This window comes from Chiloscyllium plagiosum, chromosome 19 (genome assembly GCF_004010195.1).
Source record: "Chiloscyllium plagiosum isolate BGI_BamShark_2017 chromosome 19, ASM401019v2, whole genome shotgun sequence".
NCBI lineage: Eukaryota > Metazoa > Chordata > Chondrichthyes > Orectolobiformes > Hemiscylliidae > Chiloscyllium > Chiloscyllium plagiosum.
Window position 1 is genome coordinate 12,595,784 of NC_057728.1, and position 10,299 is coordinate 12,606,082.

Consider the following 10,299-nt stretch of genomic DNA (forward strand, 5'->3'; position numbering starts at 1 on the left):
GTGCAATGAACCCTTTATTTGCATTTTTTGCAACCTTTCAATGCAATGGTGAAATTCTTTGTTCTGATTTTAACAGGTCTACTGCAGGACCAAACTATTGCTTGTTTCTTGTTGAGGACACTGAGATGGCCAAAACCCTAGAATCCATAGTTGATTTAGAAAGAATATTACTGGTGTAATTTTACCTGGTCAAGTATAAATTCTGATCAGATGTTCATAATGCCACAAAAACATTATTCAAACAATAGGGGCAGTTGCTTGATACGTAGATTGTCAAACGTGGTAAATTGTTTGAATTGTGATGAGGAGGTGGTTTGCAAATTTTGTAGGTTTTTCTGCTCTGCAAATTGTCTTTGTGAAGTGTAAATACTTGCAAACACAAACTGATTTGTTTTAAATACTACCCAGAGATTAAACCAGTGGAAAGTTCCAAGTTGTTAACTTGAATTGTTTAAAAAACATCTAACTTAACAACAATTCTTCCATTCAGTAAAAATTAAAACACGACAATTCCGATAATTCTGAATCAATGACTTCTTTGACGATAAACTGAAGTTACTTTGAATTGACTGATCAGGCTGAAAATGTGACCAATTTCTATGCACCAAGTCCTAGTTTTTGCAAATCCTCCAAAGATTAATTTACGATTATATCATAACAAAATAATCCAAATTAATAACACTCTTGGGAATATTTCTAAATTTGTTTGTTAAACATTCAATTTAATGAAAACTTAAATGTCACTTTTGAGAGTTGAAGGACATCCAAAACTGAAATTAACACCCACAAGGAAAAAAGTCAAGAGATTTACAGAGAAGATGGAAATGAAATCTCCCTTCCTGTCCTGAAAAATATAAAAGGGCATAGGGCATATTAAGCCCTGACCTTTGCAGGTATTTTATCCTGTCTGATGGGCTATTTTCACTGTTTGCTGATGTGTTATCGCAGATATTTGCGTTTTGTTTTTGCGCAAAGCAAGGTTACAGAATCGTGTGTTTGTATGTGGGACATACGTGTGATAAAAAGCCGCCCAGCAGCAATCACTCAATCTCCATCCAGTTGTGTGGGTTTCCTGAATCCCTTTGACAGACGGTGCTCCAGCTCTCCACACACACAGTCCGTGTGTCCTGGGTCTCAGCATTTCAGCCCAGGCTCGGTGTACTCTGGAGTCAGGCTTGTGTGCGTGTGTCTGTGTTTCCAGTCGACACTGGATCATTCACCCCGGACATCGCGCTGAGGGAAGAGGGTGGGTAAGACCTCAAGCAGATCCTCCCCTTCCAGCGCCGTCAGCAGCCTCTCCACACAGCGGAGAGGGAACTGGGGGAGAGGCAGAACCTTCCCCCCACCCCTCCACTGATCCCCTCCCCCTCTATTTATACCTCTCTCTCTCACACACACACACAAGGAGAGGCAGTTACAGTCGAGCGGGACAGAAGAGAGGGAGAAGGGGACCGTCACTTCCTCCTTTCTGCTCCCAGGTGAGACCTAAGCGAAGCCGGGGTTTGGGGGCCTAGTGTTTGCGCGCTGCGATCTCGAACTTGGAAGTTGTGGAGCGGTGGATTTCCGTCTCGGGCTGAGTTGACAGAAAATGGCGCCCCTGGCTCCTGACAGGGGCAAGAGTAGGGGGGAGAGAGACAGAGACAGAGGCAGAGAGACAGGAGTCGGGAGCTGCTTCTGTGTCCGGGAGTGTGTGCGCGCAGCGGGCATTTCTGCAAATAATATAAATGCGCCACTGCGTGTGTGTGTGTGGATTTATATTTACGAGTCGCAGAAAGTTGATTTTTTTTAGAAAAAGGAGAGGCATGCACAAAAGGTCGCTTTGATTTTTTTTGCAAACATTTTGCACGCATACACACACAAAACCATTTTAGGCAAAGAGCTAAAGATGGTTTTTCTTTCCCCTCTTTTTTTTGTAACACAAAGGAATCAACTGGACGTGGCACTGCGTCCTGCATTTTGCTCGCAAGCCCCGGGGCTCTGACAGGCGCGTAAAGGCGGAAGAGGGTTACCCCGGGTGCCCGTGCGCCAAGCTGCCGCTCGCTCTTTCTCTCTCTCTGTGTATGTCTTTGGAGAACCGTGCGGGGGCCCCCAGGAGGCGAGCGGCCGCCAAAGGCGCACGGGCAGCGGGCGAGCTCCAGGCGGTACCACTTGGCACCGATATCCACCCCGACAGAACAACCCTGGCTCCCCCCCGCCTCCTCCCCCTATCTCCACATCATTGGCAACACTCGCCTTTTTTTGTGTTCAACATATTTCGCCCTCTTCAGATTGCTGGCAGTTTCAGGAGATATTTGTAAGTGCCAGCTTTTTTTTTAGGAAAAGATGCTGTTTCCTCCCCCCCCCCCACGCCGCTCCTGTTTTATTCCAGCCCCCCTTCTCTTTTTTTTTGCGCCGCAGTCTCTCTCGCGAGCGTGGGGCACCATTTGGTGCGGGGCTGACAACGTCTACGTTTTGTCGCCTGCAACCGTGGCTTCGATCAAGTTAATCTGCCCTTTTTATTAAGCGGTCAAAATTCGAGTCTTTTTTTTTTGGGGGGGGAGGGGGTGAAACAGTTGACAAAGTAGCTCCACAGACGATTTCTCCTCCCCAAACCCCCCCCACCCCCCGTCTTTTCTTTTGCATTTCCCCGTCCCTTTTTGGATAATAGGGCGATGCAGATCGTGAAAGGGGGGAAATAATAAGAGACCGTCGTGTGCGCCCGGGCGGTGGCAAGGCGATGAAGCTTTCCAGAATTTAAAATGAGGATCAGAGAGTTGGGGTTGCTTGAAGATAAGTTTTTTTTTGGAAAAATGAAGGGGGTAGGGGATGTATCAGGTGAAGCGTGTTTTTTTTTTGTCTTGATTATTTGCACTAAAGTAACCGAGACTGGAACTGCGCAACCGGAATGTTGCCTTGCGCACACTCGGAGCTGACATCTTGTATCCAGTGGGTTGGGGCTCTCGGAGTCTGGGTGTTGCCTCACGCTGGCCCCGGGCTCGATACAATGTATCCGCCGCCGGCTGCAACTTTGTATCCACCGCGCCCTTCCAACACAAGTCTCTCTGTTCGGAGTCTCGCTGTATCTTCCAAAGTGTGTGTGTCTGTGGAAAGGAGGGGTGAGGTAAATTAGGGTGGGGGTGGTTGCTGTGTGTCTGGGTTTGCCTTTGGAGAAGGGAAGCTTGTGAGGGGGAATAAAATGGCACAGAGTCCCCCTGGCTCTTTCTCTCTCTCCTCCCAGTGCGTGAAGGAGACACCAGGAGAGGGAGGGACACCGTCCAAGTGGAACTTTGTGAGGGCAGCGACGAAGTCTTTTCGTAAAAAAAATAAAGTGAGGCTACCGCCTCGAGTTCAATGTTTGCCCACCCTCCACCCCTTCCCTAGAAGCGCGCTGAGAGGCGAGGGTACCCACTTCTTGTTTCCTGTGGAAGATGGGGGGGTCAAACGCGGTTTAAAGCGATGGGTTTTTAGCGCTAATGTTCCAGTGGATCGTAATGAGATGGGCAGCTGTCTGTTGAGAGTTGTGCCCACACCTTGTTTCCCCCCCCCCCCCCCCCCGATCTGAGCTAATACTCAGGTCACGCCGAATGGAAATTGCGCCACTACTCTGCCGCCTGTGACAGAGGTTGTCCGCTTCTGCCACCCCCTCAGCACTGAGGCCGCGCCAGCTTCCCGCTTCCTTCCCCAAACACCCCCCTCCCCTCCCCCTTGTACTTTCGGGCAGACGGACCGGGTCGGCGGAGCAACCATTCCTGCCAATTCTCTTAATGAAGAAGTTTTTACAGTGGCCTGCTATAAGCTGCGTTTCACCGTCATGGCCAATCTCAAGGGTGGGGATGAAATACTTTGGGGTTCCCTGTGGCCTCCGGTAGAGAGAAAACGTTTTAATTTATTTATATTAGCTTCGTGGCTTTCCCACCCTCTTTTTAGGTTGCTTTTCGGGCGACGAAGAAAGGACGGTCTTTGCGTTATTGAATGTTGAGATTTGCGTCATTCTTAACTGAGAACTGTACTGTCAAGCGCCTTGTGGGTTCAGTTTTCATGAGTCGTGTCAAACGTCATTAGAAAATCCAGATCGGATATTAAGGAATGGCATTTCAAAGCTCAACTCCAGCGTGGTTTTCTTTGCTTTCTAGGCATTTTTTTGTTGGCGGGGGGGGGGGGGGAAGAGTCATTTCAAAGTTGATACCTGCAGAGGGTATACTAGTTGTTGTTCCCTGACAACGAGCACAAGCGTTACTTGAGGATAGGACATTTTCTGTATGGCATAGTTTCAAGTCCTTTTTTTATGCATCACTGTTGCCAGTTTCTCTAGTGAATTTAACCGCAAGTATCAGTGGATGCACTCATCCCTAGGCCTCTGCCTCTATGATGTGCTACCTTTGAGATTGAAACATTGCTGTAGAGTGTGAATACGAATGTTGTGATGACTTACTAGACCAGAAGCAAAAATGACGGTTCAAAGTACAGTACAGCCCTCCTTTTAGACTGTTTTCCCCACCAGTTTCGTTTTAAATAACAAACTATTTGCTGTTCATTATTCTGCCGTACAGATTTATTGACATTTTTAAAACAATTTTTTTCTGTGTTCCAAGAGAATCTTGTGGAAGAGCAAATTGATTGCAGTAATTAGCGCCAGCAACTAACCTGTCAGGTAACTGAGAGAAATGCAGGAAGAAACTTTTTTGTCTGGGAAGTAAAGCCTGGTTGAGTGGGAGGGGAAGAATGAAACGCAGAGTTCCAAGTTTTAAATGCACTGTTTTTTGGTAGAAGGTTGGGAAGAGGCTCCTTCGGATATCAAATATTTTTATAAACAAAATTCTGTCAACTGTTGACATTTTAGCGAACCCCGTCTGGTGTCTGAGTAAGTGCTCTGATTTAGCACTGCACTGTGCCAGACTGCCAGTTCCTCAGTGTAATCTCTTCTCCCTGATGAATTAGGCAATCCCACTTCATGATACCCCTGAGGTTACTGCAAATGAACACGGTGCTCTTGGCTAACTAAGTGAAAACATTTAATTCAGTTGCACCTTTTTGCTTTTACTCTTGGTGGCAAGTTGCTTTGTTGGGGCACCAGGTGAGAAAGGATCGAACTTTGCTGTAATGAAATAGCCCCCAACCAACTACTGTGGCTTGGTGTCTGGACTTGCAGCTGGAAAATGATTGTTTATGCAAGATGTCAAAGAACTGTTAGTCTTTGTAAAGCATTGAGGCCCCTCCCCCTTCAGCAGAGAAAAGTATGTGGTCATAATGTCTGCTACTGATATCATGCAAACAAAATGATTCCTCTTTGAAATCACTAAAGTTGTGGTCAAATCATCAAAATTGGCCTGTGAACTTTCAAAGGATGTTGCAGTTCAGTAAGTAATTTTTAGGATGGCTTACAGATCATGTCTGTAGTATTCAATGGCAGTATTCATTGTTTGGATGGTGTACAGCTATTTAGATTTAATCAGTGCCATATCACTGAGTGATTCAGAGAGCAGTAGAACATTCAAGAGGAAGCAATGAACAATAAAAAGGAATAGAAATGTGCTTGGAGGAGGAAGAAATTAAGGTGATGTTTTCTAAATCGCTCTACCTTTTAACTTTCATGCAGGTTGAAAATACTGAAGGTTCAAATGCTTAAAGCATAGTATGTAGAATGAGCAGCCATTCAGACTCTCAAAGTGGAGTTTGAAAAAGGTTGCAATAGAGAGGTGTAGCTGGACTGAGGGAAATTATTGAAGATTTTGAAACTAAACTCATGAAGCAATAAGGACTGGATTGAAGAGGGCTTGCTGTTAGGTGAAAGCAAGTAAAAGTTTGCATAGAGCATAGTGTATTGTGAAGACGTGAGAAACATTTGAGGTGGGAGCTAAGTATGATGAATAAGGTTTTAGTTGGTGGAGGTGTAATAGGTACAGAAGCAGGCTACGTTCTCAAGATGGAAGTGGACAATCTTTGGTAATGGACTGAATGTGGAGTTTGAAGTTCTGAACACTGTCAGCAGTTAGAAAATTGAGCCATGGAGGGAACAGCTGGAGGCCAAATTCGAGTTTCTGGCAAAATCTAATAAGAATTTCTTTTCTGGCTGATGTTTATTTGGAGCAAGTTCTGGCTTATCAATGACTTCAAAAGACCATCCTGGTATTGTAAGACCATAAGATGCAGGAGCAGCAGTTCAGAGCATTCCATCCACTAAGTCTGTTCCATCATTCAATGAGACTGTGGCTGGTCAGATAACCCTCGACTCCACTTTCCTTGATTCCCTTATTGATTAAGTATGTTCAAAACTGAGGTACATTTTAATGACGCAGTCTTGACAGCCCTCTGCAGTAAAGAATTTCACAGATTTGGTGAGAGAAATACCTCCTCATCTTTGTCTTAAGTTTTAGTTGTTGGAAATTTGAGAGAATTGATAGAATGGCAAAACTTGGCAAAGTATTGAAGTGATCACCATATTTGCCAGTGACATAACATATGAACTGTATGGATAAGGATTAGGAGAGTGTTAAGGAATGGAACTTTGGAGGAATGCATTGTTCTGAGGGTCACTGGACTGGAAACGTTACTTCTGATTTCTCTTCAGAGGCTACCAGATCTGCTGAGCTTTTCCAGCAATTTCTGTTTTTGTTTGATTTATTCAGCATCCGCAGTTCATTCAGTTTTCATTTCTGGATTGTTCATGTTTGCACACAGAGGCAGATAGAATGATGGGCATGAAAGGCTGGACTAGAGAAGAGATGATGGGGTGTGCCAAGATTTCAGTCACATAGGTTTTATTTTAGTTAGAGTAACTTTAGTACAGTTAAGATGGGTTAAAAAGTCAAGGAAACTGAAGTTTAACAGGGGTGTCAAGAGGCTGAGAAGGCAGGGTCTGTCATAGTGAAAATAATTTGGATGGAGACACTGGACCTCTGTTTTGAGTAGTTCAGAAATGATGCTTGTTGAAAGGTTGTTAATAAGATGTTTTTCTTAATTGGTTTGATGGAGTTTTGCATGTTTATACAGTTATAGTATTGATTATGCAAAATATTATCATAATTAGTAAAATACTAATCTGTTGAAAAATGTCAAAGCTTCATGAATTGTTTTAAATATAACACTCATTTCCCAATAAACAAATTATTTTGGTACTTTGGGATTTATTTATAGAATTACTAGTGATTGACTTGTCTTGCTGTCCATCATAAAGATGACCTGAACCTTGGCTCAGCAGTAGTGCTCTCATTTCTGAACCAGAACATTATGTTTGGATCAAATCTCACTCAAGGCTTGTATATAACACAGACTGATGCTTCAGAACAGACTTGAAGTGCTATGCTGTTGGAGGCATTGCCATTAAGATGGGACATTAAACTGTTGTCCTGCCCACCTGTTTGAATAGATGTAAAAGATCTATTTACCCTGTAGCATAATAGGTCAGTAAAGTTGATGCCCGTGGAATAAAAGGGACAGTGGCAGCAATGATACAAAGTTGGTTGAGTGACAGAAAATAAGGTATGAGTGAATGGTTCTTTTGTGAAGTCAAGCATGGTACATGTAGTGTTCCGTATGGGTTGGTACTTGCACCACTACTCTGTAATGTACACTCAAGTTTAGATCATTAATATATAATATACAATTTCAACATTTGCACACATAGAATTTGGGATTATTGTGCATAGTGAAGATTGTGATAAACTTCAAAAGGACATTGGCAGGATGCTGGAATGAGAAGACAAATAGTTTGAAATGAAATGAAGTGGTTCATTTTTTTTGTTGGAAAAATGAATGAGTTATAAGTCATAATTCGAGGCTTGTAGGTGCATAATTACCCGGTAGAAAAATGGTTGAAGTTGGCAAAGAAGAAAGGAAGTGCTGTGAAATGAAAACACAATCTTCGGCTTTGTGAATAAAGGCATAGAATGCAAAGATAAAGAGGTTTCGATGGGCCATAGAGAAAACACTGGTTTGATCTCTAATGGAGTTATCATCAAACACGTATTCAAACCAGTTGAGAGAGAGGCCAAGATGTCTAATGTCAACCATATCTGAGCTTTTAATTAAAATGGGAATAATATAGATCTTTCCACCTTGGAAGCAGTCGGTTGAAAGCTTGACATATAATGTTACAAAGAGTATGGAAAATGGTAGATCTGTAGGATTATTGCGTTATAAATTTTGTTTTGAGTAGGACCAGGAAGCCACAGTCAAAAAATATTTGATGCAATTCTTCATGCAACAGATGGAATGAGTTACAGTGAAGAATAATGGAGACAAAAATCCCAAATTATTTGAATACAGCAATAGAATTTGATGGATTGGTGAGTTAAAATAGGTTGATGGTATTCCACAACCATATTAATCTTATGAACGTTTGAACTTCCAGTCTGCCCATTGGGTGTGTATACATAATTCCTTTCAATGCGAAGATCCTTTTGCATATCTTCATGAAGAATCACCTAATTCTTCTTTTGGTTTGTTCTGAAACATAATGCATTGACCCCACAGTGATGATTCTTTATCTTCTGGGCTTATTCCTATTGTAGTCACTTGAAGGAATAATTGTGCAGCTAGATATTGTACTTTGAGTTAGTAATGTGATTTTGCCACTGAGTTGCAAGTTCTTGATGTTGAATGTAATCTCAATGAAAAGGTACCAGTTCTATTTCATCATATAAAGGAGAATTAGTGTTTGAGAACTAAGAGGCTACATTTTCTGCCGTTGTTGTGGGTATGACAGTAATCATGAACAAAACAGACTACTAGATTTTTCTGCTGGGAAGTTATAGTTGTTTTGCAGTGTAGATAAAGTTGCTTATTAAGATTACATTGAAGTATTGACACAACTGCCTATGTAGTTTAAACTTCTGATGGACAATTAACTAGTGTCTGAAACCCTTTGAAAACGTCCCCAACTCTTGCATCAGTTGGAAACTTTGGCTGCATCTAACAAATTTGCCAGAATAAGTTGTAAAATTTAAGACTTGCTGTAATTCCATGCTATCTATAAAGCAAATACTGTCTTGCACTCTTTTTCCCAATCAACTTCCATCCCTACCTCTCTTTTCCAGTGGCTGGTCCAGTGTCCCCCTCCCCCTCAAAGTCCCAGAGATCTCAATCCGACTGAATCCGTCCCGAATGCTCCCCTCCACGCATCTCCTTCATATACCTGTCAGACGCTCCATCTAGCAATCACCTCCAATACAGGCCATTCTATTATAATGTGAGTTTCGTCAATGTGAATTTACTGTAATATGATTGCCAATTTGGGAACACTGTTTCTAAAGCATGAACTTTTAAAATGTGCTTTGGTTGTAATGCGATTAAATCACCAATACTTTAAGCACTGTGTTTCTAAAGTGTGATTTTTTTTTAAAATTTCTCTCTCTCTAACGTGGGATTCCACAAGAACGCAATCATCGTGTTATAGAAGGACTGCACTTAGTACCTGTCAAAGTGGCTTCAGAACCTTTAAACTATGAATTGTGGTACCTATACGGCAAAAATGAGTGTAAATTGTGCATTGATTATGTCTGCTGTTGTCCCCAAAAATTCTTGTACAGGACTTCCTTCAGTTAGGAAGGCTTCTGGTACAGAATTTCACCTGAAAAGCATCTTTAGATTAGGTGGGCAGATTTTTGTTCAAGTGTGTCAGAATTCCTATTTCCAAAGCAGAACTGTAGATTACAGCCGTACTGTCTGATAACTGGTAGCTGAGTGACATTGGATTAGACCCGAGGAGATCTTCTTTGGCATGTCTTCTTTTGCTATGCTTACAAGAAGTGTGGTAAGGATTCTATTTTAAGATTTAATGTCTTGTAAAAGAAAAGTAGAACCAAAATATCTACATTCTCCCAACCTTGTAGAAGTTTTTATGTCCGTATTTTTAATTGACCTTTAAGGGATGTTATAACATGCCTCCGGAACAGGTTGAACTTAAAAATTCAGGCCTCTTTGTCCAGAAATAGGGATGCTACTACCATGTAACAAGAGCCCCAAAGTTTTTAGATATTCTACAAGTTTATAGGTAGTACATATATTTCATTGACAGCTTGTTAGTACCTCTTACTGTTTTAGTTAGTAGAGCGATACTCTTTGTGTTAAGGATATAATGCTGTGTGATCCATAGTAGCTGCTGTATACAGGGGAACCTCGATTTATCCGAACGTGATGGCACGCACTATTTCATTCGAATAATCGATTTATTTGGTTAATTGATTAAATGCCTTTTCTCTGGGGCTCGGAGTTTTTAAAGTCTGCTCCCCGTTCAGGAGACCAGCAGCGCACGGTGCGACCTCCCAACCCCCCGCCCCCGTCCAACATCACCCCACCCCCAGCACTGCCCCCGCCTCTGTC

General features: G+C 42.5%; 1 protein-coding gene across 3 annotated transcripts in view; it reads left to right on the forward strand.

Moving 5' to 3' along the window:
* The first annotated feature begins 1,130 nt into the window (after positions 1-1,130).
* The window catches only part of LOC122559523 (zinc finger protein 800-like), a 116,146-nt gene continuing 106,977 nt past the window's right edge, over positions 1,131-10,299 (forward strand). For 2 of the 3 annotated variants that reach the window (XM_043709125.1, XM_043709124.1), the window contains exon 1: positions 1,131-1,478. The gene's annotated coding sequence lies outside the window, so the exon portion shown is untranslated. The remainder of the gene's footprint in view (positions 1,479-10,299) is intronic. The other variant, XM_043709126.1, reaches the window with a different exon arrangement.